Source organism: Phyllostomus discolor, chromosome 7 (genome assembly GCF_004126475.2).
Source record: "Phyllostomus discolor isolate MPI-MPIP mPhyDis1 chromosome 7, mPhyDis1.pri.v3, whole genome shotgun sequence".
Lineage (NCBI taxonomy): Eukaryota > Metazoa > Chordata > Mammalia > Chiroptera > Phyllostomidae > Phyllostomus > Phyllostomus discolor.
In genome coordinates, this window is record NC_040909.2 from 31,354,925 (window position 1) to 31,362,916 (window position 7,992).

The 7,992-nt window shown below is 45.3% G+C and overlaps 1 long non-coding RNA gene across 1 annotated transcript; it reads right to left on the reverse strand.

Annotated features, from left to right (window-relative positions):
* Positions 1 to 3,656: 3,656 nt before the first annotated feature.
* On the reverse strand, positions 3,657 to 4,982 carry LOC118501597. The gene is made up of 2 exons (XR_004904222.1): positions 4,288 to 4,982; positions 3,657 to 4,078 (listed from the first exon to the last, which is right to left on the reverse strand). It is a non-coding gene; the product is annotated as an uncharacterized LOC118501597 (long non-coding RNA).
* Positions 4,983 to 7,992: the final 3,010 nt, after the last annotated feature.

The following is a 7,992-nucleotide window of genomic DNA, read 5'->3' on the forward strand; positions in this document are numbered from 1 at the left end:
CCCGCCCCCCCCAATTATCCACAAACTGCTATCTCAAAACGGAATGAGGCATCCTGAATTTACCAGCTCTAGTGAGGGGAATCTTTCTGTGGCTGTGAAGAAGCCCCCAGACCCCAGCTCTTCTTACCCATAGTCACCTCTCCCTTCGAGGGGGTAGTTTAAATATGCACCTGGGGTGGGGGTATAGTTGATGTTAAAGGCGCCCTTGGCCATGGGCTCTGTGCCTTCCGAGGGAGAGAAGGTGGGGAATAGCTGCTCCCCAGCAGGCCCTGGCCCTGACTGTGCCCCCAGAGAGACTGGGGAGAGGGCTGCTGTCCACCCCAGTCAGTCCACACTGACGCATCTGCAGGCTCCTCAAGACGCCGGCCACAGGAGTGGGAGATACTTGCTTTACGAAACGGTGGAGAAAGACCGCCAATGCCTTTTGGCCATAATTGCAGCTGAGCGAGCCACAGGCTTTGCTTGCACATCTGGAAAAATCTGCTTGCGCAGGAAAACTGCGTGTGTGTCCAAGGATGTGTATTTGATGTGTTCTTAGTTCCATCTTTATATTATGAAAAATGTTAAAAATACAGAAAAGTTGGAAGGCCAGTACAATGAATATCTATATTCTCCCCCCCAGATTCAATGCATTATATTTTGTCATATTTGCTTTCTTTCTCTCTTTTTAGATAGGATCAATCAATCTCTATGTGGCTTTTGCTTTGACATTTGAAAGTTGAAATCTTGCCCATATACTGTCTTATAAATACAATTATATAAAACATAGATAATGTTCTTCCTATAAAAATATTCAAGTGTTGAAACAGAGTAGAAGTTAGAACATAGAGACGCAAGTCCTGCACAGGCCCCTCCTCCCCCACCCCGCAGGACAGCTTGGTTGTGCCCTTCCTGACCTCTGTCTGTGTTTATGCAGACATACACATGTTTGAATAGAAACATATACTTTGGTTGTATATGTTTTAAAACATAAATGAGATCGTAATACTTTACATGTTTTGCAATTCATTCTTCACTTGGAAATATGTCTGAGATGTTCCCATATTAGTCCTTGGAGCTCGGCTCATTCTTTGCCCACTGCGGAGGATTCCAAAGAACGACCGCACAATAACGTTGTAACTGTTCCTCCTTGACGGACACTTCAGCTATTTATGGTCTTTTTTTCATTTCTCACCGTGATGTGATTAATATCCTTGGGCAATGCTTCCTTAAGGACACGTGGCAGTGTCCCTCTTTGACAGATGTCTGGAGGTAGAGTGCGGGGCTGGATTCGCTGCCCACCGCCCGTGGGATGGAGACCGTCATACCGCTCTTCCCAATGCCTGCTCCACCTCCCTGACCTCCAAGAGGGGGCGTGTTTCCCTCACCCGCACCAGCGCTGAATTTCATCAGCCTTTTAAGGTGTTCACATTCTAATGAATGAGAAATGACTTCATCAAGGTTTATTTTGTATTTCTTTGATTATTTCTACAGTCGACCACTGTGTCAGAGCTCAGCAACAGAGGGCAGGTAGTTTATGTTGAAAGATAGGTAGAAGAGGGGATAGGGAAACTGCATGATTTAATGTAGGACACTTACAATATAGGTGGTTACAGCTTCATCAGGTCAGGTGGACGAGCAGGTTCTCAGTTGGGCTTCTAGGCTCCCAGAACTTCGGCTCAGAACGGACCCACCAAAGGAGCCTCTCCTTCTGCCGTGACCAGGAATCTGGGGATTCCAGAAGCTGTGACCCAGCTGCTGACTCGGCAATCTGGAAGCCAGGAAGCCTCCACAGCACCTGATTCCAGGATTATACTGTCTCTGCTGCATGGGGTCTACAGCACTCACGAAGCAGCTGGGGACTTCATCTAGACACTGAGATCTCCATGTTGATGCAGGAAGAACTCAGACCAAACAAACACAAAAAATAAGGACCTCTTAACCCCACCAGAGTCAGGAACTCTCTTGAGGGAACATCTGTGCAGGGAAAGCCAGGTCACATGCAGAAGCTCAGCCCCCAGGGAGCCCAGCTGGCAGTTGTCTGCGTCAGCTTTTCGAGCTCCAGCACGAGGCGAGCCACGCTAGGAAGCGGTAGGCATGGAGTTGAGTACATCAATCTGAAATACCTGTTGTGATCATATATTCATGTTGTTTACCTTTTCCCAGTGCATTTCCTGATTATACCTATTGCCCATTTTTCTATTTGTGTTATTTTTTACTTATTAACTTACAGAAGCTTTATGGGGATATGGAAAATATTGTTTGTTACACATGTTGTAAGCACTTCTTTCCTTTTAACATGATGACTTTTGTCATGTAGAAATCCTAAGTTTATTTGTTTTCATACTTTCAGGCTCCTGCGTTTTGTAACTTACTTAAGAAGGCCTCCTCGACCCCAAGGTTCCCAAAACATTCAACTACATTTTCTCCTGATATCTTTACAACTTTTTAATATTTAATTCTTCAAACCATCTTGAATATGTGGCATGAAGTAGGGATCTAGTTTAATTTCTTCTTTTCTTAAATAGAAAGCCAATTGTTCTAGAATAATTTGTTGAGTGGATTTGTTTTTATTATACTTCAAATTTGGGGAAGGTTTTAAAATATAGAATAACCTCTTAGCTTTTTCTGATACAGAGACAGGGTAAAGCTTAAAAAAATTAACATATCACTTCACATTTTTGTTCTCTAAGATTCTTTAAAAAGTAGGGGTTTGCCATTTCCTGAAGCACTGATATGAGAAGGTCATTCCCCTCATCAAAAACCTTGATGGGTTCCCTTTCTTCAAGACCAACATTTAATCTCTGTTGTCCACCCTTCTGTCTACTCAGCATGCCCAGCGGGCCTTTCCAATCTTGGTCCCCCGTTCCTTTGCCAGGAAAGCGAGTTCCACCATTTGATTTGGCCACAAAAGCAGAAAACGTGTGCAGATATCCATGTCAGCAGTTTCTTTGTGACCTTGTAATGATCTGCTTATGGTGCTTCTCTCACCTACTGGTATTTCTCAATGTGGCTGCTGTCAGTACTTTGGAGAGAACAATTCTTTACTGCAGTGTATTTAAAAGCCCTGGCAAACCTACCATTACATGCAACCGTATTCTCTGACACCCCTCCCCCACCATTCTGGTCATGGCGACAACTCCAAAAATTTCCCACATGTCTCCAAACACGCCAGCTCTACCCTTCAGTTGGAAGGAAGGGAGAGTGGGAGGGAAAAAAATGCTATTAAATTAGGAATGACAGGATATCACCATAAGTCACTTTCCCAGCCCCCCTTTGAATCTCTAGATGTTCAACTCAAGCCTGTCTTTCAAAGGCTGTCTTTTTCACAAGGCTTTTCTAAATGTCCTCAGCTGTAGATCTATTCCTCTTCTGATTCCCCTCTTCCATGTCATTAGCTCCATGTCTTCATCCACCCGCCCAATCCATCCATCCATCACTTATCCATTCGCCCGTCTGTCCGTCCATCCATTTTTCTAGTAAGTATTTATTGAGCACTTACAGCACACTAGGCACATTGGCCACTTTCTTCTTAGATTATGGCTCTTCCCATAAGCATTCTATCTGGTCTGGCACATTAGAATCTCAGGTACAACCTCATGTTGGATCCCCTTCCCATCTCCCGGAGGGCTCCTGCTGAATCACAGGGGGATGAAAATTGTGAATGCTGACACGCATTTTAACGTGCATTCCAAATCTTTATTCAGAGGCAGTGAGAATATTTTTAAAGCAATGCTATTCTGATTTTTGCAATAGCTACATTATTATTTTGAAAATTTCCCATAACCCCACCACTTTTTCAGAAGGAAATAAAGACGTGACAATTTCCTTCCTCAGCCAGTCTAACCTTACTTATCCTTAGAGGCAATGGCTGCCAAAAGTTTACTGTCCTTTCTTCCAGACGTTTAAAAACATTTTAATACAAATTCACATACAGACATGCCTAAGTGCACATTTCTTATGTTTAAATTAGCCCATATATGAGAAGCCATGTGAAACAGGAATTTGAGAATAAATTAAGAATTCACAAAGTAAATAAATTCTGATGTTTAACTTACATGTAGATAGTTCTTTGTAATTACAAGATGGTTTTGAAGCCCTGGCTGGCGTAGCTCAGTGGATTGAGCATGGGCTGCGAACCAAAGTGTCGCAGGTTCGATTCCCAGTCAGGGCACATGCCTGGGTTGCAGGCCATGGCCCCCAGCAACCGCACATTGATGTTTCTCTCTCTCTCTCTCTCTTTCTTCCTCCCTTCCCTCTCTAAAAAATAAATAAATAAAATCTTAAAAAAGAGATGGTTTTGAATACATGGTATCATTTTACTCACCAACCCTGTGATGCAGGCTCCGAGAGGCTGACAGGCAGACTTCTGGTCGCACAGCCAGTAGGCGGCAGAGCTAAAAATGGAACCCAAGTTTTCTGTCTCCTAATTCATTCTGTTTCTACCATGCAAAGTAATCCCTGAAGGTTAGTTGGGAATGATTATTTACATATTGAGACTATTCTTTGCTTGACTTCAGAATAGCAATGTGGAATTCATTTGAAAGCTTATTTTATTATATTGAAAATGAACAACAGCTGATATTTATTAGGTGCTTACTGTGTGCCAGGGACTCTGTTCTAAGCACTTTACTTGCATTGTCTCCAATAAGCCTGTCACATAAATGGCTTTATCAACCGTATTTCCAGCAAGGAAACACGTTCCAAAAGGTAAATAGCTGGTGTGGGGATGTTGGTGTGTGCCACACTAGATTTTGAACTGAGGTCTTTTTGTCTCCAGAGTTTGTACTTTTAGCCTTTATATTTTGCAGCAGCCTATACATTTTACATATATGTAATTTCAAATAAGTAACATTATATAGAATAAAACAAGGTGCAAACTTGATGTGAGTTGTACTTTGAAAGTATTTGCAATATGAAAGAAGGATAAGACTAGCCCTGAGCGGTGTGGCTCAGTTGGCTGGGCATTGTCCCGGAGTGAGGGGCCTCAGGTTCGATTCCCAGTCTGGGCACATGTCTGGGTTGTAGGTTTGGTCCCAGGTTGGGGCGCACAGGAGAGGCAGCCAATCGATGTTTCCCTCCCTCTTTTCCTCTCTCTCTAAAAAACCTGATAAAATCTTTTTAATAAAAAGAAAGTTAAGTCTAGTGTGTAGAGTAAGACACTTAGGTGAATGCGTGAATAAGAGAGAGGGAGACAAACAGAAAGAAAGGTTGAAGTGGGAGCATACGCACAAAGACTGATTGGTTATACACACAAGACTGATCGATTGCTTGGTTGACTGAGAGGAAGAGGGAAACTGGGTGAAGAGGGCAGACGCAGTCAGTGGGAATAGGGGACCAGAGCGGCAGCCCTTTCCACTCCTGCCAAGAGTCCAGTCCATCTGGGACTCTCCAACCCAGTGGGATGCTCATTTTTCTCATACTCTCAACAATAGCCGATGTTGCCTGTCCTCCTGGGCTAAGGACTCAGAGTCCTGAGCACCTAACCTCCCAGAGGGCATTCCTGGGTGAGCAGGAGCTGTGAGTGGGAGGAAGGAATGTCTCAACACCTGCACAGCCCTCAGAGAGGCCAGGAGGAGGGCAGATGGGAACACGAGGGTCTGGAGAGGAGTGCCTCAGCAGACCAGCCCTTGGGCCTTTCTGTCTGGGCTCAGCTGACAGTGGCCATGTGGGGTCTTAGTCGATGACAGGTGTGAGGGCGTCCCACTGGCAAAGAGACTGGGACACCGCCACCTCACTGTTCCTCAGGAAGCCCTGCACAGTTGGAGTCTATGCCAGGTAGTGTGAGCATGGTGGTGGGGGCAGGGAACCACTGGGGACTCAGATGAAGGCAGGAAGGAGCATAGTGGAGATGCCAAGAGACTGGAGGCAAGGCCGTGGCATGGGTAGAGGAAAACCCCTTTTGCCCTTGGGTGGTGGAACCATGAGAAAGGGCATCTGAGTCACCAGGGAAGGCATGGAATAACTGGGATGGGTTTATACACCCACCTCCCTCACTTCCTTTCGAGTCATTTGGTTGTTTTCAAATTCTCCACCCTTTCCTGGCTCCCCGCCTCTACCCATCAAATTCGGTTCTTGTGTGTTGTGTGTGTGTGTCTGTCCGTGTGTGTGTGTATGTGCTCAGCTGGCTCTGGGTGAGAATAAAATTAGCTTAGAACACAGGAAATTGTAACTGACCATTTTTGACCTATGAAAACGTCCCCCCCCCCCCCATTGGTTCAACACAATAGGGTAAATTAAAACCCAGGTAGAGAAACCCTTTGTAAACTAATGCGTTGACTATTGTTCCCAGCTCTGTAATTGGGTTTCTGGTATCTCATTTCAGTCAGAGGCTGTTCTGAGACAACTTCATTGGTATACCCAGAACGACAGGGTGCAAGTTCATATGGTAGTTGATTAAGACCCAAGTAAAATTCAGGCAAGGACATGCCCTGGGATTGGGTGATAACCATGCTTCAGATTCTCTTAGTCGTTCACAAAATCTGTCTTGCTGCACTTCCAGCACTTCTGCACCTCCCCCTCCTCCCCACCCCCCTCCTCCCCACAGGTCAGTTAGGCTAGCGCTCCAGTGGCAGGAATGACACAGGACTCAGTCGAGCTTTGGAAACAGTTTCAGCATCTGCTGAATTTCGAGATGTTGCAGTGAGCCTGGAGGTCTGCCGCAGCTTTTTTTCCCTGCCACTTCTCCTGGACCTGCCTGCTTTTCTGTCACCCTAAAGGACAACTCTCACAGTCTCTTGAATTCTCAACCCCAAGGTGAGGGCATTTGCTGGGTTGAGTCAGTCACCATCTGGCAGGGAACCCCTACAGATGGTTACCGTAGATTTAAGGACCAGCTACATAATTTTGGGGGCCTAATATGAAATGAAAATGTGGGCCCCTTAATCAAAAATTATTGAGAGCTCAAGACAGCCACAGCTGGTCCTTCTGAGTGTGGGACCATGTGACTGCCAAGGTTGCAGGCTCCCAAAGCCAGTCCTTGTTGGCCAAGGGTCAAGGGCCAAGGTCATTATGTGGGGGCAGGAAGGCCACAGACATGAAGCTTCCTCAAGACTCCCCATTTGGGCCCTGGTTGGGTAGCTCAGTTGGTTGGAGGATCATCCCCTTAGGCCAAGGTTGTGGGTTCCATCTCTGGTGCGGGCACGTTTAAGAATCAACCAATGAGTGCATAAATGAGCAACACTTTGCCTTTCCGTGTCAGCCCCTAACTCCCCACTGTTTCTACAGGAGCTCACTGTTGGCCTACGGAGTGAAGGAACTGGGGAAAGAATTTAACCATGGGTAGGGCAGAGCCAAATCAGAAAAGGAAGCCTTGGAAAAATAGTCATTCAGGATGATGCCTAAATCATCTCAATGATTTAACACAAAGACCTGGGGAAATGCTTAATGAGAGTCCCTAGCTCTGACTAAGAGTATAAGTTGGGGTCACAGGTTGGCAAATTTCTGAGTTGCCCTTGCCTTTCAGGTGCCCTCACTTGGCTTCCTATGGAGTTCGGGTGAGAAGCCCACTAGGTGAGCTGCCTGGCCCAAGGGTGGGTGGCCAGAATCCCAGGGATTCACCGATGCAGAATCACTTCCAAGCAAAACACATTTATTCGGTTTGTTCGGTTTCACATTTTCTAAAAGATCTGCCAGTGATTCAGACTTTCTTATAGGAATTGAGCACCCCCTGCTGGTAGAGCACTAACTAGCATTGACACTAAACTGTCCACTCTCAATGTACCAAAATTGGAAAACACACCCTGGGGATTTAACCTTGTATACAAACCAGTGACAACAATATGGTTCATGCTGCTGAAGTTATGAGTTATATATGGGTTTGGTAATAGGTTAATTTTTTAAATGTTGCGTGACTCCTGGGTTCCTAATAAAAATGATTCAGTTCTTTATCTCAAATATAGAAACAAGGTCAACATTTTAAAAAAAGATTTTGTTTACTTTTAGACAGAGAAGGGAGGGAGAAAGAGAGGGAAATGACAACGTGTGGTTGCCCCCTGCACGCCCTGCCACTGT